We start from the raw sequence: 25,107 nt of genomic DNA, 5'->3' as shown, positions 1-25,107 counted from the left end.
CCTAAAGTGAATAGATTTTTTTTGTGTTTTTAAAAATCTTCAACCATGGGCTTTATGCTTTTGAAATATACAATTCATTCAGCAAGTACTCTCAAAAACTTCATTTTAGGAGAACTACAGGTTGCCACTAGATCTTTGTTCATTATTTGTGAGGTTCAGCCTGGATGACATCTATGGTCGGTGCACAGGTTCTCTACTTTAAGGAGCTCATCATTCAGTAAGTTATTAGGTGCCTTTCAATTTGCATACGTACGTAAGACAAAGCAGTTGAGCCCTTACTGGCTTTATCTGCTCCAGAAATTTCCACAACAGTGTCCAGCTGTGGGCAGATTCCTGCGTTCCTTTACCTGGTTAATCCTTCACCATAGTCCTTGATATTTAATTTGGGGGTAGGGTGGAGACACTAAAACAATGTGCACTGAGATCTACTGAATCCCAGATGCTCCTTCTGGCCCTAAACTCTCACCTCCTCCATATGGTTTTTTCTCCTTTATTGCCAGTATTCTCAGGAGTCCTCCAGTGAGGAAACAGTATTTTTTTTTTTTTTTGGTTACCATAAGCAGTATACAAATCCTCACGCTTAAGAATGGAGCTTATCATTTCTATTAGAACATAGAATAACCTGCTACATCTGCCATCCACTGCATTTTATTGTCTTCATTCTTTTGCTAAGCTCTTGCTGTATTCTCCACTAACTAGGATCTTCTTATGATTAATATCCCACATGTGTCTCCCCACCAACCCAATTTCTAGTGCTTCCATTGGGTCAAAATTTCAACATAGGCCCTATGAATCCAAATGCAGGAAAGATACTCTTTCAAATGTTAAGAAAGATGTGATTAAAATCAATCAGTGAACAGTCACCAAGTTCTAAAATCTTTCGGGGAGAAGGTGGCCAGGAGGAACCAGAACTTTAAGATCTCAAATCAGTAACGCTTTTTGTTACGTGTTCAATTCTCATTGTTCCTCAACCCTTGTCCCACTCTATATTAACAAGAAAATGAAATTTGGGGGTAGAGTAGCAGATCTGGAGCTATTTCCCCATAGTATTTGCACCCAGGTGTCAACCTAAAAAACTGCCCACGGGAACTCATAATCAAGCACAGCTGTCTGCTGCCAGATACAACAAATGGGGGACACCTGTTCACCTAAGTCCCGTATCAGGAATGCGGCATCTTACCAGAGGCCACGACAGCCTCTGAGTAGTGTCAAAAACAACAGAAAGCGTCTGGTTCTCGAGGGATATGTGGCCTAACTGAGCGACCCATGGCATAAGAACATGACATAAGGCACATACTTGAATATAACATCGCCGTCTAGATAGCTTATTTTTTTCGTTATGAAACAATACACGAGAAAGCTGCACAAGAATACCTGTAATTGGGTTACATTAATGGAAGAAGTCAAAGTGTCACGGGAGTTCTAAGTGTGCCCTGGACTAGCGTCTAGAGCAGGCCCCTGGCCGGGTGGACGCCCTGGGATGAGACCATCTCTGAGCCCACGACTCCTACTGGAAGATGACACCTGGCCCAGAGTGCTCTAGAGACGATCATTACTGTAGCACGCGCCACTCTCAAGGAACTGCTGAGGTTCACGAGGGTGCAAGTGATTTGCATTTAGACATAAAGTGGGAAAATCTGGAGCCATTCTTTCTGACCTCCCCCTGACAACACCAGAAGGGCAGCGTGTGCAGCCCGTGACACCCACTTCCGTCCTTTTCCGGGGAAACGCCCCTCCCCTATTCAGGCCTGCCCGACACCCCCGATACCCCCGCCATCCCCGCTTCCAGGACGGCTGGCGGCCTCAGCGGCTCAACCGCGTTCGGACCCCGCCCAAACCCCTACCGGGCGCACGCGCACCGCTCGCAGCACGCGGCTAAGCCGGGGCCGCCAGCAGAGCGGGAGGTGCAAGCGTGCGCTCCCGTGAGGGGGCGTGGCGAGCGCGAGGCCCCGCCTTGCCATTGGCGGCGGCCGGGCCAGGTGGAGCCCCACGGGCCCCCGGCCGGGCCGGGGCGCGCAGGCGCACAGCGAGGCTGGCGCGAGGGCGGAGGTGGCAAAGGGGTGAAGGCGACGGAGGGAGTGCCTGGCGCGGGGCCTCGCCGCTGGCGGCGGGTGGGGCCGCCGCTTTCCCCTGTCGATGGAGGCTGCTGACGGGAAAACGATCCCGGAGGGAAGCCCCGACCCAGGCCCTTTCCCCTGAAAGTCTGCAGGATCTTAGGGACCAGTAAGCCCGGTAGAAGCTCTGGGCAGTAGTACAAACGGACGTTGAGATTGGCAGAGGTCAGCCTTCGAGGCCCCCCTCTGCCCACTACCTGCTCTGTGACCTCTGGCAAGCCACTTAACCTGGCCTCAGTGTCCCCATTCTTCTGGAGGGCTTGCGGCCTGAGAGTGGCCACAAAGAAGAGTTCACGCCACATTCACTACCTGACTAGTGAGTATTTAGAGCACCCAAGTCACCCCCTTTGGCCCTCAGGGAGCTGGGTGCCTAGCGCGGGCACTGAGCAAGATGAACGCTCCACGGTGGTTTAGTGCCAGGGCCCCGGGGAGGGGGGGGGTCCCCCGTGGCTGGGCCACACTGCCTGTGTGAGCTTGGGCCTCAGTTTGCTCGTCAGCGCACAGAACCTGCGTCAAAGGTAATGAGGAGAGCGTGTGGACGGCTAAGCATTGCCCCTCGCACATGGAGGGCTCAGAACACCAGTTCCAGGCTTCAGGCGGTGCGAAGGGCGTTCTGTGTAGAGCTGTTCATTTCGGAGCAGCTAGGATGTCTGAGGGAATGTAGACACAGATTGTGCGCGCCGAGGGTGCTCCCCTGCAGAACAGAGGGCCGGCTCCACTCTGTTGGCTCGCCAGGGAGGAGGGATTCAGTTATTGATTTATGAGGCACACTCCCACTTACATCCCTGCCTTGGAAAAGGTTTCCGCAATCTGAATTACCCCGTCTCTCTAGCTGGTAAGTGTTTTAGAAAGGCTAGAGGAAACATTTCATTGATTTTTCTGAATTCAGTGGTAGCTTGAGTCCTGTTCTGATGATGGAGGAGGAAACGTGATTGATCTGCATTTGGGGCGATTATTAACGTGTACTGGAGTTAATTTGGTTTAAAATTGTCAGCCCTTAACAGGAGAGCTGGCAAAAGTATTTTCAGGTGTTACTGTGGCTCCGTGTTGGAAGCTTGCAAGATACTCGTGTTCTGTGCTGTACCTTTTTGGTCTCAATAATGCCTTTGCCTCCGTTGTCCCCAGGATGGTCCTTAAAAGATAGTGTTTATTATTTCTCTGCAGACGTGCATTTTGACCTTCGTCTCACCTTTTCCTACCAGTAACTGCTTGAAAAATCCTGTTGCTGCAAGAGTTCAGGGAAAATCCATTTGTAATATTATTTCGAGAAGAATGACCACACCCTGACTTCTTCAGAGTGTAGAGTAAATCAAACTACTGTTCTTTCTGGGGGAAAAAAAAAAAACCCACAGCTGAAACTGGGATTAGGGATAAAGAAACCCAGCTGGATTTTGCCCCTGAGTGCCAGTGATAGTTTCTGTTTATGGTCTGTTGAGCAGACAGCATGCTTTGTCAGAATGTAACTAGCTTTTTGTAAGCCTACCATGACGACACACTGGTTGGTGTGTGGTGCCTTGCATCTAAAATATGTCCGAATAACTGATAGATCCTGACCCTCTTAAGTGACTGAGGGGTGTTTGCAAAACTCATTGGTCTGCCCTTACGTAGCTCCTTGTTGGAAAAAGTCGGCATTTGGTTGATGTTTTCCATTTATTTTCAACTTTTCATTTCAATATATTAAAAAGTTGTTGTGGAGTTTACTTGCCAGTCTTCCAGTCTCTTGAATTTGGCTTGAAAGAGCTAGGTGGCCTTGGTCTCACTACTTCAGTTCAACATACATTATTTAACACAGAGTGTGATCCGTTGAATAACCACAAGCATAATAAACATTTATTGAGAATGTACCATTTCTGTTTAATACTTATGTAACTCATTTATCCCCATTGTTTCTCTTCACCATATTGGACACTGAAGAGTAAGACAGTGTTTATTATATGTTCTTCCACCTCAGGAAACTTATGACTTTGTTGTCTCTATTTTTTTTTTAAGAGAAAAGAATCTTCCTGAAAAGTTATGCCTTATAATTGTGATGAAATCCTGAAGATTTATTATGTTTTATTGAGAAACAGTTTCCTTTAACATTGTTGTTGTGTTTTCTTTGTTTTGAATGAAATAATGAAATCTCACAATGTTGGTGTGGCCCTTAGCCCAAAGCAATCATTTCTTAATTTAATAAAGGAGTCAAGAATTTTAATGTAACGCATAGCAACTACTTAAGAATCTGCTCGTAAAATTGATATTGGATGGCTAGGATTTTAAAATGAGAGTTTTAGACTTCAGAAAAGGAAAGGTAAATTTGTGTTTATTGTGTACTTTATTAAAATAAAAATTAATTTGAAAATGTTAGAAATTAGTAGTAGTAGAAAGCACTGATGGATAAAAATAAGCCATTAGATTTTGGGCAACATCACATAGTTAATGATACATATATGTATATAATGATATACATGTATGTGTAGTATTGTTTGATTTATAAAATGCTTTCCCTCTGTCTCTTATCGATTCTCCTGTATCATTGTGATATAGGCATTGCTTAACCCATTTAAGAAATGAAGAAAACATTTCAGAAAAGGAAAAAAAATTCCAGAGAAAGTAAAAGGAAATTGCTCAAGGTCTTCTGAATCCGAGGCCTATAATGCTCACACAATACTAGAAGGATGTGGTGGGCACTGAATATTTTTGACTAAGCCCACGGTCAGTGCAGTCGGTATACCTAAATTGTGATTCAGCGTTGACTCCTCTGTTCTGATCTGTATGTGTTTCTATTCACAAAATAAGGATTTCTGAATTTAACAACAGCAGGACTAGGGTGGCGAACAGGATGTAAATCAGCCCCAGCTCTCGTGGAAGTTACAATTTGGAGGGAAGTAACAGCAAAATAACTTCAATTTATTAAGTGCTGAAGGGATAAAGAACACATAGCCCCAGCTTAGGGTGTCACTGAAGATTTCCAGGAAAAGGATACCTTAACTGACGTCTGAAAGTTAAGTAGAAGTCAAGTGAAGGCAGGAGGAGATGGGCGACCTAAGCAAGGAACAGCGTGTGGAAAGACACGATGCAAAAGAGAGCATCCATTGTTCCGGGACCTAGAAAGTCCGACATTAATTATTATAGGTGTATGTGTGTACTCGGGGTGGTGGCTTTGGTAAAGGAGGAAGTTGTGAGAGATGAGGATAAATAAGGAAGAAGGAGTCAGAGTCTCTGAGTCTGTGAAAAAAGGTTTGGGAAAGTAGGGTAGGAGAATGCTGGGAGCTTCGAGGCTATGAGTAGGAGGAACAACCATTAAGTGACCATTGCTGAAGTCCAGGTAAAAAATGATGGCTGCCTGGAGAAGGGTAGTAGCATTGTAGGTAAAATGAAGAAGGAAAGGGAAGATATTTTAAAAATATATATGAGTAGAATTTTTTTCCTTAAAAAATTGTTTATTGTCCTAGAACACAGTTGGTAGAAGCCCAGGTTGCATATTGCAGAACTTAGATCTTTTTAAAAATTGAATTATAGTTGATTTATAATATATTAGTTTCAGGTGTATCACATAGTGATTCAGTATTTTTATAGATTATACATTTAAAATTATTGTAAAATATTGGTTGTCTTTCCTGTGCTGCACAATGTGTCCTTGCAGCTAATGTATTTTATACACAGTAGTTTGTCCCTCTTAATCCCCTGCCCCTATCTTGCCCCTCCCTGCTTCTGTCTCCTCACTGGTAACTGCTAGTTTGTTCTCTGAGTCTGTTTCTGTTTTGTTATATTCATTCATTTATTTTATTTTTTAGACTCAATATATAAGTGATAACATACAGTACTTGTCTTTCTCTGTTAGACTTACTTCGCTAAGTACCCCCAGGTCTATCTATGTTTTTATAGAAAGCAAAATTTCATTCTTTTTTATGGCTGAGTAATATTCTAGTGTGTGTGTGTGTGTGTGTGTGTGTGTGTGTGTATGACATATGTATCCAGTCATCTGTTGATGGACACTTAAGTTGCTTCCATATCTTGGCTGTTGTAGGTAATGCTACTATGAACTTTGGAGTGCGTGTATCTTTTCAAATTGGTGTTTTCATTTTGGTATATTTCTGTGCTCTTAAATGTTTTGAGACTTGTTTTGTGGCCTAGTATGTGATCTTTCCTGGAGACCATTCCATGTATATTTGAAAAGAATGTGTATTCTGTTTTGGGATGGAATGTCCTGTAGATACCTATTAAGTACAGTTGGCCTAATGTATCCTTTAAGACCACTGTTTCTTTATTGATTTTCTGTCTGGATGACCTGTCTGTTGATGTAAGTGGGGCATTAAAGTCCTCTACTGTTATTGTATTATGGCCAGTTTCTTCCTTTGTGTCTGTTAATACTTGTTTTATATATTTAGGTGCTCCTGCATTAGGTGCATGCATTTTAATGGATGTTGTATCCTCTTCTAGTATTGATCCCTTTATCACTGTATAACTAATGCACTTTTTTGCCTTTTGTTATAGAGTTTGTTTTTAAGTTTACTTTGTCTGATATGAATATTGCTATCCCAGTTTTCTTGTTGTTTCCACTAGCATGAAATATCTTTTTCTATCCCTTCACTTTTCCTCTGTCTGTGTCTTTACCTCTGAAGTGACTCTTATAAGCAGCATATAGGTGGGTCTTGTTTCTTCATCCAATCAGCCAGCCTGTGTCTTTTGATTAGAGCATTTGATCCATTGGCATTTAAAGTGGTCATTGACAGGTATGTGCTTATTGCCATTTTGTTACTTGTTTTGTGATTATTTTTGTAGTTCTTCTTATTCTTTTCTTCTTTTAGTTTCTTCCCTTGTGGCTTGATGACTTTCTTAATAGTATGCTTGTGTTCCTTTCTCTCTAGTTTTTATCTATTTAGGTTTTTGATTTGTGATTACTATAGGATTCATATATATTGACCTATAACTATGTCTCCTTGTTTTATTAAAATTTTTTTTAAATATATGTTTTATTCAAGTATAGTTTACAATTTTGTGTCAACTTCTGATTTACAGTATAATGCTTCAGTCATACGTGAACATACATATATTTGTTTTTATGTTCTTTTTAACTGTAAGTTACTATAAGACATTGAATATAGTTCCCTGTGCTATACAGTATAAACTTGTTGTTCATTTATTTTATATAGATTAGTTAGTATCTTCAGATTTTGAACTCCCAATTTATCCCTTCCCACCCCTTTTCCCTCTGGTAACCATAACTTAAGTTTATTTTCTGTGTCTGTTTCTGAGTCTGTTTCTGTTTTGTAAATAAGTTCATTTTTTTTAAGATTTCACATATAACTGATATAATATGGTATTTTTCTTTCTCTTTCTGGCTTACTTCACTTAGAATGACGATCTCCAAGTCCATCCATGTTGCTGCAAATGACATTATTTTATTCTTTTTTATGGGCTGAGTAGTGTTCCATTGTATAAATATACCACAGCTTCTTTATCCAGTCATCTGTTGATAGACATTTACATTACTTCCCCGTCTTGACTATTGTAAATAGTGCTGCTGTGAACATTGGGGTGCATGGATCTTTTTGAATTAAGATTCCTCTGGATATATACCTAGGAGTGTGATTGCTAGATCATATGGTAAATCTATTTTCAGTCTTTTAAGGAATCTCCATACTGTTTTCCATAATGGCTGCCCCAAACTACATTCCCACCAGCAGTGTAGGAGGGCTCCCTTTTCTCCACAGCCTCTCCAGCATTTATTGTTTGTGGACTTTTGAATGATGGCCATTCTGCCTGGTGTGAGGTGATACCTCATTGAAGTTTTGATTTGCATTTCTCTGATACTTAGTGATATTGAGAATTTTTTCATGTGCCTGTTGGCCATTTGTATGTCTTCACTGGAGAATTGCTTGTTTAGGTCTTCTCCCATTTTTGGATTGGGTTGTTTATTTTGTTGTTGTTGTTGTTATTAAGTTGTATGAGCTGTTTATATATTCTGGAAATTAAGCCTATGTCAGTTGTATAATTTGCAAATATTTTCTCCCATTCTGTAGATTGTTGTTTTGTTTTGCTTATTGTTTCTTTTGCTGTGCAAAAGCTTGTAAATTTAAATAGGTTCCATTTGTTTATTTTTGCTCTTAATTTCTATTGTCTGGATAGACTGCCCTAGGAGAATATTGCTGAGATTTATGTCAGAGAATGTTTTACTTATGTTTTCTTCTAAGAGGTTTATAGTGTCTTGTCTTCTGTTTAAGTGTTTGAGCCATTGTGAGTTTATTTTTATGTATGGTGTAAGGGAGTGTTCTAACTTCATTGATTTACATGCAGCTGTCCAGTTTTCCCAACATCATTTGCTGAAGAGACTGTCTTTACTCCTTTGTATACTCTTGCCTCCTTTGTCAAAGATTAATTGACTGTAGGTCTGTGGGTTTATTTCTGGGCTCTCTGTTCTGTTCCGTTGATCCATATGTCTGTTTTTGCACCAATACCATGATGTTTTGATTACTGTAGCTCTATAGTATTGTCTGAAGTCTGGGAGGGTTATTCCTCCAACTTCATTCTTTTTCTTTGGTATTGCTTTGGCAATTCTGGGTCTTTTGTGATTCCATATAAATTTTAGAATTATTTGTTCTCTTTCTGTGAAAAATGTCCTGGGTAATTTGATAGGGATTGCATTAAATCTGTAGGTTTCCTTGGACAATATGGCCATTTTAGCAATACTGATTCTTCCAATCCAAGAGCATGGGATATATTTCCATTTCTTTAAGTCATCTTTAATTTCCTTGATCAATGTTTTGTAGATCTCCGTATGTAAGTCTTTCACTTCTTTGGTCAGATTTATTCTTAAGTATTTTATTTTTTTGTATGCAATATTAAAAGGATTGTTTCTTTACTTTCCTTTTTTGATCTTTCATTGTTAGTGTAAAGAAATGCCACTGATTTCTATATGTTAATCTTGTATCCTGCTACCTTACCAAGTTCTTTTTATCAGCTTTAGTAGTTTTTTGGGTGAGCTTTTAGGGTTTTCTATATATAGTATCATGTCATCCACATATAGTGACAGTTTTACCTCTTCTCTTCCAATTTGAATTCCTTTTATTTCTTTTTCTCTCCTGATTGCTGAGGCTAGGACTTCCAAGACTATATTGAATAGAAGTGATGAGAGTGGGCATCCTCGTCTTGTTTCAGATTTTAGCAGAAAGGCTTTCAGTTTTTCACTGTGGAGTATTATGCTGGCTGTGGGTTTGCCATAAACAGCTTTTATTATGTTGAGATACGCTCCCTCTATACCCACTTTGGTAAGAGTTACCTTAAATGGGTGTTGAATTTTATCAGATGCTTTTTCTACATCTATTGATACGATCATGTGATTTTTGTCCTTTTTCTGGTTGATTTGATGTATCACACTGAGTGATTTGCATATGTTGAACCATCGTTGTGTTCATAGCATGAATCCAATATGATCACAGTGTATGATCTTTTGAATGTGCTGTTGGATTCTGTTTGCTAATATTTTGTTGAGGATTTTTGCTTCTATGTTCATCAGTGATACTGGCCTATAATTTTCTTTTTTGGTAGTGTCTGTCTGGTTTTGGTATCAGAGTGATGGTGGCTTCATAGAATGAGTTTAGGAGTATTCCCTCCTTTACAATCTTTTGGAAGAGTTTGAGAAGAATTGGTATGAGTTCTTCTTTGAATGTTTCGTTGAATTCCCCACTGAAGCCATTTGGTCCTGAAATTTTGTTTGTAGGGATTTTTTTTAAATTGCTGATTCTATTTAATTTCTAGTGATCAGACTGTTTAAGTGGTTTGTTTCTTCTTGATTCAATCTTGGAGGACTGAATGTTTCCAGAAACTTGTCTGTTTCTTCTGGGTTGTCCAATTTGTTTTGAAATAGTTATTTATAGTAGTCTCTTATGGTCTTTTGTATTTCTGTGGTATTGGTTGTAATTTGTCCATTTTCATTTTTAATTTTGTTTATTTGTGTTCTCTTTCTTTCATTCTTGGTGAGCCTGGCCAGAGGTTTGTCAGTTTTGTTTACTCATTCAAAAAAACAGCCCTAGGTTTGATTGATTTTTTTCTGTTGTTTTTTAAAGCTGTATTTTATTTATTTCCTCCCTGACCTTTATTATTTCCTTCCTTCTGCTGACTTTAGGTTTTCTTTGTTCTTTTTCTAATTATTTTAGATGATAGTTACATTGTTTACTTGAGATTGTTCTTGTTTTTTGAGGAAGGTCTGTATCACTATGAACTTCCTTCATAGGACTGCTTTTTCTGCATCCCTTGGATTTGTGTGGTTGTGTTTTCATTGTCATTTGTCTCAAGGTATTTTTTAATTTCTTCTTTGATTTCATCCTTGAGCCATTGGTTTTTTAATAGCATGTTGTTTAATCTTCATATTGTCATTTTTTCCTTCTTTGTTTTTCTGTGATTGATTTCTAGTTCCGTGCCATTGTGGTCAGAGATGTTTGAAATAATTTCTATCCTCTTAAATTTGTTGAGGCTTCTTTTGTGTCCTAGTATATGATTTATCCTAGAGAATGTTCCTTGTGCACTTGTAAACAACGTATATTCTGTTTTTTGGGGGGATGTAACGTCCTAAAAATATCAACCAAGTCCAGCTGTTCTATTGTGTCATTTAGTATCTCTGTTGCTTTATTGATTTTCTGTCTGGAAGATCTGTTGAATGATGTTAAGGGGGTGTTAAAGTCTCTTACTGTGATTGTGTTCCCATCAATTTTCCCCTTATGTTTGTTAGTATTCGTTTTATATATTTAGGTGCTCCTATATTGGGTGCATATATGTTTACGAGTGTAATATTCTCATCTTGTGTTGCTCCTTTAATCATTATATAGTGTCCTTCTTTATCTTTCTTTATGGCCTTTGTTTTAAAGTCTATTTTGTCTGAAATCAGTATTGCTATTCCTGCTTTCTTCTCATTTCTATTTGCATGGAGTATCTTTTTCAGTACTCTCTCTTTCAATCTATGTGTGTTCTTCTCCCTAAAGTGGGTCTCTTGTATGCAGCATATTGTAGGTTCTTGTTTTATTTTCCAGTCTGCCACTCTGTGTCTTTTGATTGGAGCATTTAGTCCATTGACATTTATGGTGATTATTGATAGATGTGTGTTTGTTGCCACTTTGAACTTGGTTTTCCAGTTGATTTGGTATTTCCTCTTTATTTCTTCTTCTTTTTGTGGTGTGATATTTTGTTTCATATTATCTTGGTTTCTTTTTGTTTTTTGTGACTCTGTTGTATTCTTTGATTTGTGGTTACCCTGATTTTTAAGTATATTAACCCATTACTATATCTGTTTGCTATAAAGTCATATAAGCCCAAACACATCCTAAAATGAATGAAAAAAAGAAAAAAAGTCTATATTTTCTTGCTCCCTCTCCCACCTTAAATGATTTTGATGTCCTCTTTTACATCTTCATGTTTATTCTATTGCAACTCATTGTAGTTATCTCATTTCCAATTATGGTTCTCTCCTTTCTATAGTGTCCTTCTTTTCTATTTAGAGTAGACTTTTCCATATTTTTCTTAGGATAGGTTTAGTATTGCTGAATTCTTTTAGTTTTTCCTTGTCTGTGAAATTCTTTTTCTCTCCTTTTATTCTAAAGGATAATCTTGCTGGATAGAGCATCCTAGGTTGCAGCTTTTTCTCATTCAGAACTTTGAATATATCTTGCCTCTCCCTTCTGGCCTGCAATGTTTGTGTTGAGAAATCAGCTGAAAGCCTTATGGAGGCTCCTTTGTAACTCTGTTTTTCTCTTTCTGCCTTTAGAATCACTTGCTTTTCTGTCGGTTGCTCTGATTGGGTGATTTCTCTTATCCTGTCTTCTAAGTCACTTCTTCTTTCCTCTGCATTGTCTGGTCTGCTTTTAATTGCCTTTAGCTCAGCTCTTTTCTCAGCCATTGAGTTTTCTGTTTTTAATTGGCTCCTCTTTATAGTTTCTATTTCCTTTATAGTATTCTACATGTTTATTCATAGTCTCTTAATTCCTTTATTATCTTTTTTTTTACAATTTTTTTATTGAATTATAGTCATTTTACAATGCTCTGTCAAATTCCAATGTAAAGCACAATTTTTCAGTTATACATAAACATATATATATTCATTGTCACATTTTTTTCTCTGTGCACTACCATAAGACCTCATGTATATTTCCCTTGTGTATATATTAATGCTATACAGTATAATCTTGTTTATCTATTCTACTACTACTATCTAGTCTGTTTTGAAATCCCAGTCTGTCCCTTCCCGCCCCCTACCCCCTTGGCAACCACAAGTTTGTATTCTATATCTATGAGTCTGTTTCTGTTTTGTATTTTTGTTTTGTTTCTTTTTAGATTCCACATATGAGCAATCTCATATGGTATTTTTCTTTCTCTTTCTGGCTTACTTCACTTAGAATGACATTCTCCAGGAGCATCCATGTTGCTGCAAATGGTGTTATGTTGTCGGTTTTTATGGCTGAATAGTTTTCCATTGTATAAATATACCACATCTTCTTTATCCAGTCATCTGTTGATGGACATTTAGGCTGTTTCCATGTCTTGGCTATTGTACATAGTGCTGCTATGAACATTGGGGTGCAGGTGTCATTTTGAAGTAGGGTTCCTTCTGGATATATGCCCAGGAGCGGGATTCCTGGGTCATATGGTAAGTCTATTCCTAGTCTTTTGAGGAATCTCCATACTGTTTTCCACAGTGGCTACACCAAACTTCATTCCCACCAGCAGTGTAGGAGGGTTCCCTTTTCTCCACAGCCTCTCCAGCATTTGTCATTTGTGGACTTTTGAATGATGGCCATTCTGACTGGTGTGAGGTGATACCTCATTGAAGTTTTGATTTGCATTTCTCTGATAATTAGTGATATTGAGCATTTTTTCATGTGCCTGTTGAGCTTTTGTATTTCTTCCTTGGAGAATTGCTTGTTTAGGCCCTTTGCCCATTTCTGGATGGGGTTCTCTTATTTCCTTTAGTGCTTTTATTACCCTCTTTTTGAAGTCATGATCTTCAAAAAGTAGGAGATAGTAGACTATTGAGGTCTATTTCATTGATTGTTCTTTCAAGGGACTTTTCTTGTTCTTTTAATTGGGAGTAGTTCCTCTGCTTCTTCATTTTACTTCTGTCTCTCTGGTTCTTTGGATTTATAAGTATCAGTTATGTTCTGTGGTTTTGAAGCCTGTGTTTTTAGGTTTTTTTTTTTTTAAAGAGGATGTGTTCCTGTGTAGACAATTAAGACTTCCCCAATAACTTTATAAGGCTAGCATTATACTTCACACCCATTGGGATGGCTACTATCAAAAGACTCAGGAAATAATTAAGTTTTCGTGAGGATGTGGGGAAATTGGAACCTTTGTGCCCTGTTGATGGGAATGTAAAATGATATAGCTGCTATGGAAAATAGTATCGTGGTTCCTCAAAAAATTAAAAATAAAATTTCTGTGTGATCTAGCAATTCCACTTTTATATCACAGGAATGTAATACACAGTATAAGGAATGCAGTCAATAATGTAATAATTTTGTATGGTAACAGATGCTTACTAGACTTATTGTGGTGATCATTTCATAATGGGTTTGATTGTCAAGTCACTATGTGTACACCTGAAAGTAACATAATATTGTACATCAACTATACCTCAATTTAAAAAGAAAAAGCAGGGGTTTGAAGAGATACTTGTACACATATATTCATAGCATTATTTATGATAGCTAAAAGATGAATGCACCCCAAGTGTCCATCAGCAGTTAAATGGATAAGCAAAATGTGGCATATGTATACAATAGAATAGTATTCATCTTTAAAAAGGAAGGGAATTCTGGTAAATGCTATTTCATGGATAAAACTTATGCCAAGTGAAATAAGCTGGTCACAAAAAGACAAATACTGTATGATTCCATTTAAATGAGGTACTTCGAGTAGTCAGAAATCATAGAGGCAGAAAGTAGAACGGTGATTTGCAGGGGCTGAGGGGGAGGGACATTGGGAGTTGTTATTTAATGGGTACAGGGTTTCAGTTTTCCAGGATGAAAAGAGCTATGGAGATGAATCGTGGTGATGGTTGTACATATTGTGAATATGTTTAATACCACTGAACTGTACAGTTAATGGTTAGGATGGTAAAGTTTGTTTGTTTTAGCACAGTAAAAAAAGTTGAAAAATATTCAGTATATAAAAAGAATAGAAAATACATCATGATCACATGGGGTTTATCCCAGAATGCGAGATTGGTTCACTGTTTATAAATCAATCAATGCAATTTACTGTATCAACAGACTAAAAGAGATCATCTCAGTTGATGTAGAAAAAGCATTTTATAAACAACTATTATTCATTCCTGATGAAAGTCTCAGAAAACTAGGAACAGAAGTGAACTTCCATCACCTGATAAAGGGCATGTATGAAAAACCTACAGCTAACATTATACTTAATAGTGAAAGACTGAATCCTTTCTCTCTAAAATCAGAACGAAGCAAGGATGTTGGCTCTCACCACTCTTACTTATTATTTTCCTAGCTAGTGTAGTAAAGCAAGAAAAAGAAGTAGGCATACAGATGGGAAAGAAGAAATAAAAATGCCTTTGTTTGTAGATACCACTATTGTCTGTTAGAAATTCCCAAAGAAGCTACAAAAAAGCTACTGAATCTAGTAGTTTAGCAAGGTCACAAGTTACAAGGTCAGTATATGAAAATGAATGACACTTCTCTAACACGGAACATTTTGAACTTGAAGACTTTTTAAGTGTTATGTACAGTAGCATCCAAACTATTCAAATAGTTAGGGATAAATGTAACAAAGTACGTACAAGATTTGTCTGCTAAAAACTACAAAATTGATGAGAGAAACCGAAGACCTAAATTAGGGGTGAGGTGGTGTGTGTTCCTAAGTTGGTAGACTCAATATTGTCAAAATGTAGGTTTTTTTCCCCAAACTGATGTGTAGATTGTATGGAATTATAATCACAGTCTCAGCAGTCTTCTTTTTGGAAATTGATGGGCTATTTTTAAAATTTATATAGAGAAGTAAGGAACTTAAAGTAGCCAAAACAATTTTGAAAAAGAAAAAGATTGAGGATTCACATTACCTGATTTCAAGGCTTAGTAGAAAGTTAAAGTAATTGGGACAGTGTGTGGTTTTTTAAAGCATGCTAAAATCATACACATAATGTGAGGTCTGCCGTCTTGATAAGTAGGTGTACAGTACAGAATCGTAAACTGCCAGCACAGTGCTGTATAGCAGACCTCGAGAACTTTTTGATCTTGCATTACTAGAACCTTATAGCCATTAAATAGCAACTCCCCATTTCCCCTTTCCTTCAGCCTCTGGACACCGCCAATCTACTTGTGTTCTGATGACTCTGACTACTTTAGACATCTCATGGGAGTGGAATCATGCAGTATTTGTCCTGACTGGCTTCTTTCACTTTGCATAATGTCCTCAAGTTTCATCCACGTTGTAGCATACGAAAAGATCTCCTTTTATGGCTGAATAATAATACTGCACTATGTGTATATGCCACATTTTCTTTATCCATTCATCTCTTGACTTAATTATTTCAGGTGTTTAAACCCCTTGGCTATTGTGAACAAGGCTGCAGTGAATGTGAGAGTGCAGATATCTCTTTGAGATCCCAATTTCAGTTCTCTTGGGCCCAGCAGTGAGATTGCGGGGTCGTGTGGTAGTTCTGGTTTTAATTTTTGAGGAGCCTCTATACTGTTCTCTGGAGTGGCTGCCGTCTTCCATTCCCACCAGCAGTGCCCGGGGGTTGCAGTTTCTCTGCATCCTCACCAACACTTGTCACTTTCTGTTGTCTTGATCATGGCTGTCCTGAGAGATGTGAGGTCATACCTCATTGTGGTTTTGATGCACATTTCCCTGATGACGAGCCTCTTTTCGTGTACCTGTTAGCCATTTGTGTATCTTCTTTGGAGAAATGTCTCCTCAGATCATTTGCCCATTTTTCAATCAAGTTGTTTGGATTTTTTTTTTTTTTTTTTTTTTGCTCTTGAGTTGTAGGAGTTCCTTACATATCTTGGATATTAATCTCTTGTCAGTTTGCAAATACTTTCTCCCTTTCCACAAGTTTCCTTTTCACTCTATTGTTTCCTTTGCTGTACAGGAGCTTTTTATTCTGATGTAGCCTCTCTTGTCTATTTTTGCCTTTGTTTCCTGTCCTTTTGGTGTTCATATCACTTCTAGGACCAGTGTCGTGAAGCATTCCCCTTGTGTTTTCTTCTTGAAGTTTTACCGTTTCAGTTCTTAAACAAACATCAATTCAAAATGTTTTAAAAATGTAAGTGTATGGTGTAAGATAAGGGTTTGGTTTCATTCTTTTCATCTGCATATCCATTTTCTCCAGCACCGTTTGTTGAAAAGACAACTCTTTCTCTGTTGGTGAAAGGAAAGATGCAGAGGTCAAAGGAATAGAGTGCAGAGAAACAGACCACACAAACATGGTCCATTGATTTTGGACAAAGGTGCCAAGGTAACTCACTGGAGTGAAGATGGTCTTTTCAAAAATGGTGCTGGATTAATTGACGTTCATATTTTAAAAAATGAACCTTGACCCATACCTTGTACATACACAAAAATTAACTCAAAATGTATCATAGGCCAAAATGTAAAATTTAAATTTAGCACCTCTAGAATATCTGGTCCCATATGCTGGCTACATGTGGCTATTTGAATTTAAATAATTAAAACTAAATGCAGTGTAACAATTGAACTCCTTTGTTGTTCAAGCCACATGCCAAGTCCTTGGTAGCCGGGCGTGGCTAGCTAAAGCTGTTCTATTAATTAGCTCAGATTACAGTGCATTTCCATCATCACAGAAAGTTCTGTTGTACATAGCTGTCTTGGAAGAAAACGTAGGGCAAACATCTTTGGGATCTTATTTAGGCAGACGTTTCTTAGGGCACAAAAAACAACCATAAAAGAAAAAAAGTATAAATTGACTTTCATCAAAATTAAAAACTTTTGGTCTTTAAAAAGCTGTACTAAGAAAATGAAATGACAAAAATCACAGACACCAAGAAAAAATATTTTCAAAATATGTATTTGATAAAAAACTGGAAACGCGAATATAAAAACCAAAACTTTCGAAATTCAATGATAACAAATAAAAAAGTAAGCAAAAACTTTGAATAAACACTTCACCAAAGAAGAAATATGAATGGTATCTTATTTAAAATTTCTGGTCTCACACAGGCACGGTTTGGTGTTTGTTTAATCAGCAAGGGTAGTCTGGCTGCGAAGTTTATGGTCCACTTTTGTTTTCATTGTACCTCTCTGGATCTTAACTTATTCTTAAAGTGTTAATCCTCACAAGTAAAACCTGAGAGAAAAACCTCCAATAAGGTGTGTGTGTGCGTGCGCGTGCGTGCGCAAAATCAAACACGTTTTAAAATAGCTGTTTCTAGTTCTCCGAGAGTATCAATAGTGAAAGTAAAAGGAAGCCACAGCCCGTCTGGGGCGATCCTACGTAGCTTCAGCAGCCTCTCTGGTCCTGTTAGTGAGCAAACTTGCTCAGCCTGTTTGGACCATGAGAGCACGTGACCTTCCAACTGTATGCAAATCAGCCAAGCCTGAAAACTGACAGGTGGGTTGTTCTCCTTGTCTTTCCCCGAGGCACCTGCCTGGTTTCTGCTTGGGAAATGTGGAAGGCAGAGTACTGGCCCCCTGAGCGATGTCCATGTCCTAATGCCAGGACCCTGTGAACGTACTGTTACCTTACAGGGCAAAAGGGATTTTGCAGATGTGATTACGTAAAGGCTTTTGTGATGGGGAGATTTCCTGGATTATCCAAGTGGGTTACTCACAAGGGCCCTAACAAGTGAAAGAGGAAGGCAGGGCATCGCAGTCAGCGTGATGCAGGGAGTGAAGGGACTCACCTGGCCGTTTCTGGCTTTGCCGATGCGAGCAGGCAGCAGCCAGGGAGTGCAGGAGCCTCTAAAGCTGACAAAGGCAAGGAAATGGATTCTCCCCAGGGCCTCCAGAAGGAATTCAACCCTGCCAACCCGTGTTAGACTTTGACAATGAGAAGTCTACGATGGTACATTTTTGTGGTTCTAGGCCACTCAGTTTTGGGTAATTTGTTATGGCAACAATAGAAGCCTCATGCAGCATACCTTCAGGACCGTTTCATTTGTAAGTTCTAAAACACAGACACTTTTTTAAGCAGGAGCATACTTTATCCTTTTTTTTTTTTTAAATTAAGTCTCACTGCCACGCTACCAGGTTCCCCAGTGGGCAGATTTCTTGACCTTACTGTCCCCTTCAACTCTGTGAAATGATGCTCAGTTCAGAAAGTACACACATTGCACGTTCTAAAAAGGACAGAGGTGTTAGGACACAACCCACGTGTTAGCAGTGCCCCTTAGCACGTGGGCTGTGGACTGCCTGCCGCGGAGTTACCTGGGGAGCAGGTTGAACATGCAGCTCCTGGGCCCTGGCCTTTTACTGCTCCCAGTGGTGTTTTTTTTTTTTTTTAAGTCAACTTTACTGAGGTATAATTTGCATATATAGTAAAATTGATCCTTTTTAGAATACAGTTCTATGAGTTTTGAGATGCTTACATAGTCATGTATCCACCATCACGCTGAAGGTATTTGATCACCCCAAATATTTTGCTAGGATCCTTTTGTAATAAATCCACTTCTGATACCTCCTGTCTCCGGCAGCCACTGACCTGATTACTGTTCCTTTAGTCTTGCTTTTTCCAGAATGTCATAGCCAAGGAATGATACATTACATAGCCTTTTGATTCTGACTTCATCTACTTTACCTAATGCTTTTGGGATTTTGAGATTCACCCATGTTGTATATATATGCATATATAGGTGACCCATAACTGTGTTGCCTCAAACAGCCATCATTTCTTTTTTTTTTTTAAGTGAAGTACAGTCAGTTACAATGTGTCAATTTCTTGTGCACAGCACAATGCCCCAGTCATGCATATACAGACATATATTAATTTTCATATTCTTTTTCATTTAAGGTTATTACAAGATATTGAACATAGTTCCCTGTGCCATACAGAAGACATTTTTTTAAAATACATTTTTATATATATAGTGGCCAACATTTGTAAATCTCAAACTCTCAAATGTATCCCTTCCCACCCCCTTTCCCTGGTAACCATAAGATTGTTTACTGTGTCTGTGAGTCTGTTTCTGTTTTGCAGATGAACTCATAGTGTCTGTCTCTTTTTTTTTTTTTAGATTCCAAGTATAAGTGATATCATATGATATTTTTCTTTCTCTTTCTGGCTTCATTTAGAATGATGATCTCTGCGTTCATCCATGTTGCTGCAAATGGCATTATTTTGTTCTTTTTTATGGCTGAGTAGTACTCCATTGTATAAATATACCACAACTTCTTTATCCAGTCCTCTGTTGATGGACATTTAGGTTGCTTCCATGTCTTAGCTATTGTATATAGTGCTGCTATGAACATTGGGGTGCATGTATCTTTTCACATTAGAATCCCCTCCAGATATATGCCTAGGAATGGGATTGCTGGATCATATGGTAAGTCTATTTAGTTTTTTGAGGAATTATCATACTGTTTTCCATAATGGTTGCACTGAACTGCATTCCCACCAGCAGTGTAGGAGGGTTCCCTTTTCTCCACACCCGCTCCAGCATTTATCATTCATGCATCATTTCTTGATGCTACCTAAAATGTCTTTTGTCTCTTCAGGTGTGATCTGAGAACTGCCCTAATTCTCCATGGATTGTGGAGGGATGGTCTTCTGGTGTGGTTAGAGAGGGAATGGGGCAGTGAGAGGGGTAAGGAGGTACACGTGGGTCTGAGTGTCCACCTTCGTGGAGACAACACAAGCCCAGCTTTGTCCTCTGTAAGAATGGATGGAAGGGGGAGAGATTGGGGTTGCCTCATTGGAGGGAGGGAGCCACGGAGGACGGTTTTTGAGTGGTGAAGCAGGACTCTTGGAGCCAGAGGCATTATGATGACGGGTCATTTAGAAGATGAAATGGTCAGCCCCTAAAAGAGTAGTGTCGTAAATGCAGCTCCTTTTGGGCCACCGCTAAGTATCCCTTCCTTAGTGAAAGACTCCTGGTGGGTCTTGATTCCAAAACCCTTGGGCAGATGACGTGAAGGTTTGCAAAGAGTCCCCCACCCCCGCGCCACCAAACGTCTTGAGCCCTTCCGTCTGGCAGGAGTTGTGTGAGGCACTGAAGGAACCAGTTTCAGCCCTTACCCTTAAGAACTCTTACTTTGCGCCTCTTAGAACTCTTGCCTGGTGTTTACAGACGGTCCCCAACCAGGTGCGCAGGTGGAGGCCCCAGCACCTTTTCGGCAGGATTGCACCGGGCACAGTGAAGCAGCGGCAGACAGTGGTGCGGGCGCTGCGGTCAGCCCGCCGACCCCCGCGTGCGGGGCCCGCGGCTGCGGAAGGCGGACTGTACCTGCGGCTTCTGGGAGGGACTTGAGCGCCCGGATTTTGCTGGCGGCGGGGGTCCTGGAACTGGTCCCCGTGGAGACCGCAGGACGACTGTGTAGGATCAGTTCTGAAGTTCTCGTTTGGCCACATGGCTTCACCTTTCTAAATTGTTTCTTCTTCTCTAAGATGGCGAGGTACCAGGAAGGGGGGCAAAAAAAAAAAAAAAGCTATACTTTAATTTAAAAAAAGGCAATTTGCTTTTTGAGTTGAAAGCTGAAGACAGATGAGTTACAGTCTTGTTTGTTTGGTCTAGGCAAGGGGCTAATCTAGGTGGGAGTGGTTGAGACCAGGAGGCTAACATTGTTCTGCATTGTCAAGAAACAAGAATTTTTAGTTTTTCACTTGAAGCCGGAGGGAAATTTTATTGTTTTTCTTTTGCTTTTGTTTGGGCAGGGGTGGTGAGGGAAGTGGGTCCTAGCATTAGGCTCGAGATGAGAAGAGAAATTGCTACTCCAGCGACAAAGAAAGAAAGGACAGAGAGCTTTGATGCCTGATTCTCAATTTTAAATAGTTTCCTACTATATGTTATTTATCTATTTGTTATAGTCCTTTTCTACTAAAGAGCTGCTCTTTACAACACCCAGGTGTTTATATGTTTTGGAGGCAGAGGGTACAGAGGGCTGTGTCTGCACTCGGGTGGAGTGGAATAGAGAGGGGAGATGGGGGGAGATGTCAGGAAATGCAGTCAGGAATTAGGATAAGAAAATGACAAGGGATCATTAGGAAGCTGTAATAGAATCCTTAGGATCCTTGAAATTACTAAGGAGAGTCCTGGGCTTCCTACAATTACTTGAGATCTGATCTAGAATTTGCCTTTGAATGTTAAGTGAAAGATGGTACAGTTTCGAGCCATGCACGTGTAAGGGACAGTATCTGCTTAATTGAGTTGGGAGGCTTACATGAGAGTGTAGGTAAAAGTACGTGATGAACTAAGGAAGTAGATCACCCCTACGGGAAAATGTCTTTCCATGAAGTTGTTGAAAAAAGGAAGTCAGATTTAACTTTAGCACCGATCAGAAACGTGAGGTTAATTATCTGGAAGTTAACACGCTGTAGAGTAGTTTTCTTTTCTTATGAATTCAGTTCAAACTGATAGTAAGAACGTAATTTGGATATTAAAAGTACAGTTTTTACAGATGATGTGACCCAAACACGTCACGTTAAGACCTGGGGATCTGGGATCCCAGCGTAGTAACTTCAGGCCTGTTTAGTAGGAACACAGGTAGCTTTCGGTCATGCGGTGTTTGGCTGAGGTTGCGGGTGGAGAAGAAGGAAGCGATCATGTTACGGAGGAATGGGAAGTGACCTTTGTGGGTCTTTCCCAGGCACTCGACGTATATGGTCTCTCTTAAATCTCACTGCGACCCAAAGAAGGGCTGGTGTCTCTACTCTTTAGATGGTGTGTGTGTGCGCAAATTATAATGATTAAAGAACTTGCTTAAAGTCATAGCCCTGAACTGGTAGAGCTGGTGTGAAGACTGTCATCCGCCTCGAGGCCCAGTTCTCCCCCCCAGCACGCTGCTGTCGGGGCTCTGAAATAAACCGACACTCGGCACACAAGCCTGGTGCGGCTCTGGTCTCCGCGTCCCAGCCTCACCCCACATCGTCACAGTTTTCCTTCTAGCGGACATTTACACAAAGCTTCTGGTAAGACTGCATGAGATGCCATAGGTGAACATACGTGAGAGAAAAAAAAATTAAATAACTAGCTTAATTAAGTTCTGGAGTGGACAGGTTGAATTCCTGGGTTGTCTCAGGTGTCGCTCTTGACACGGGACCAGCCCTCTTTCGTGAGGTCTTCACAGAAATGCTGGCAAACTCTTTCCATTAGTGGTTCTTGCATATAGTATGCACTTCTTATGTTGTGGGACTCGTCTTTTTTTTGTTGTTGTTGTTCAGAGTTCACCCTGGGGGTTTTCTCAGACTCGGCATTCTCATCCTCTCGTGGGTTTTCGCTTCCCTTTTTCTTTCCAGGCTGGGTGGGTGATGCACCCCTAGGTGCTGGGAGCCTCTTTCACACTGGCTTGTCGTGACCTTGAAGTAGTTTAAGTTTCTCCTTAGGTTAATTCCTTTTTATTCATTTATTTTTTAATGTAGTACCCCAGTAAGCTAGAGGTTTGTGTTACCCAGTGAGTTTAAAACACTAGCAGCTGGAGAATCCACAGCCCGTGAGCACTGTCTGAGTTGACCAAACGGAAAACCTGCCTGTGATCTGCCTTCTTACGTTCTTCGTTTTGGTAGGTTTGGGGGTCCAGCCTTGAAGGCAGCCTTTAGGTTGTAAGAGTTGCCAAAGGCGGCGTACGATAGCGTTGACGGAAAAATGTTTGCTCGGTGATCAGAATTGTCTTTGTTGCTAATTGCCACCCTAGCTGTCCCCTGTCGATAACTCACGGGGCCCAAGAGTCGTTCTGAGCTGCAGCCACCCACAAAAACCACACACATGGCATTTTACTCAAAACTCTACTTTAACCACTACTTTGTGATGCAAAACTGGTGGAATTTTGGGTACTTTCTGTAAAATCGAAATCTTCGAGGGGGTTTTCCAGCATTCTGGTTGAGTGTTCACAAATGATCAGAGTAACGGAGAGCAGGCAGGGTTTGCTCACAGACGCTAACCTGCGTGGTAGAACAGGACGCCAGTCTGTGCCCCAGTGTTTTCACTGGGAGAAGCCACCCTGATCGAGAGAGCAGATTCTCCTTTTGAGAAGTGCAGTTAAGCAGGAGGTATTTATAGGAGATGTGTAGCTGTAAAAGAGAGATTTGTAGGGGCTTCTTATCTTTGCCACAGAGTTTTCAGTCATGACAGGTTAATCATATTCAGTACTTTCTAATGTGTAGCTCCTCTTATGAAAGAGAGTCGAAAAGAAGAGCACACCAGTTTGCATTGTAGGACAGGATACAATTCTGCATAAGTACGTTCTGTCAAGGGAGAGCTGTTTTGGGCAACCTGACTCCGGGTGAGATGCCACAGCCCTTTCTGGAAGAGGGGGAGCAGGTGCGAAGAGCTCGCTCCCGTTTGGCTGGCTCCGCAGTCCTTTGATTATTCTGGAGCCGAGTCCTTGGGCAAGTTACTTGACCACTCCAAGGCTCAATTTCTTATCTTTAATAAAAGTTTCATTCCCGCTCTGTGGTTTGGTTTACAGAACACATTGTCTCAGGAGCCTTCAGGAGGGGTCCTTTGTGGACTGTACCATATCCTGTGTCAAGCTGACTTTTATTGTCATATAACTTAAGCATTCTGTCAAGGGCATTTTGTTTTTCAAAATTTATGAAAACATTATTTTAGCAAACACCAGCTCTACTCCTGGAAGCAGGGAGTTATGCTCCTTTTGTATTTAGTAGTATTGGAGGAATCAATTTCCATCTCTGCAGCCCGGAAGTCGGTTTAATGGTCTCATGATTAGCCTTAAAATAACTGTCAGAAACTTTCAGGCTGTTTCTCATTAATGCATTACCCCAACCAGCCACAGTAGGAGGATACAGAAATCTATAATTGAGTTTTTAATGGGTTAATTCCTTAGTTTACTGAGAAGATCTTGGTAATTTCCCACTGCTACGTAAGTAAAGCTTTGTTTCGTTTGCTACTGCAAAGACTGGGTTGCTGGTTCACTTCCACACATAAAGTATGCTTGCTTTATAATTTACGTTAGGAAATGTTTAAACAGGGTGAAAGAGCAGTTATTACAGGAGCAGAATCAAGCAATCCACTTTCAGAAAGTAGAACCAAATAAAACTGACTGAGGAGCAACCAGTAATGAACCTGGAAACAAACCAAGCAAGTTGAACCCAGTTTTTAAAGGACAAAATAAAAAGAGCTGTATTTGGTATGTGCGCGTGAGGAGGACGAAATATCAGTTACAGCGCTGGGACCCAGCACCCAGAGTGGAAGCTTTATTGGTAGGGGGAAACAAGGTTTATCGCTACACAATGTTAGGGACAGAAGTAGAAAAGGGCAAGATATTACAAATGTTAGAAAAGTAGAATGGAGTTCCCCAGAGCCTTTGATATAGCAAATGGTTCCGTTAAGGAAATCGGCAAAATCTTGACGCCTGAATTGGTGCTACAGCAAACGTTAAAAATTAATCAGAGACAAAAAGACTGTCTTGCTTGTTAGCGCTACGCTGTCAACATTGGTTCCTCAGCCTGATGGCTGATTCTTCACCTGGGGAAGTAACCCTGCAGGTGACTTGGACCTTGGTCCTTGAAATAGAGGTGTTGAAAAAGCGATGTCTGGAGAGAGGTGAAATCACAATTACACATCAAAGGCCACAGGAGTTAGAACTTGAGACTTTGTGTTTCGGTTGTACCAGCTTTGTGTTCACACCCGAACTCGAGGGGTAGGACCTGCCGCACGTAGGGCGGAGTGGCATTCCAGCGTCGCTTATTTTCTGCTGAAGCTGGCAAACTTGAGTGAAGATTTATATCTTAGGTGACAGGATTCAAACGAAACATGACAAACCTGTAAAAGCCACAACCTGAACATGTCAATGCAGAACTTCCCAGTGAACGGGATGGGACGGGGCTTGGGAGACAAGGCACACACACCGCCTGGCCATGCTGGGCAGC

General features: G+C 40.2%; 1 long non-coding RNA gene across 3 annotated transcripts in view; it reads left to right on the top strand.

Annotated features, from left to right (window-relative positions):
- Window positions 1-2,043: 2,043 nt before the first annotated feature.
- Window positions 2,044-25,107, top strand: part of LOC140686808 (uncharacterized) — a 41,366-nt gene continuing 18,302 nt past the window's right edge. For 2 of the 3 annotated variants that reach the window (XR_012060754.1, XR_012060756.1), the window contains exon 1: window positions 2,044-2,430. This is a non-coding gene — a long non-coding RNA (uncharacterized lncRNA). Of the gene's footprint in view, window positions 2,431-22,068; window positions 22,189-25,107 lie in introns of those variants that run through there. The other variant, XR_012060755.1, reaches the window with a different exon arrangement.

The sequence above is a fragment of the Vicugna pacos genome, chromosome 17 (assembly GCF_048564905.1).
Source record: "Vicugna pacos chromosome 17, VicPac4, whole genome shotgun sequence".
NCBI lineage: Eukaryota > Metazoa > Chordata > Mammalia > Artiodactyla > Camelidae > Vicugna > Vicugna pacos.
The sequence above is the reverse complement of the archived record's forward strand: the minus strand, read 5'-3'. Positions and strand labels throughout refer to the sequence as shown.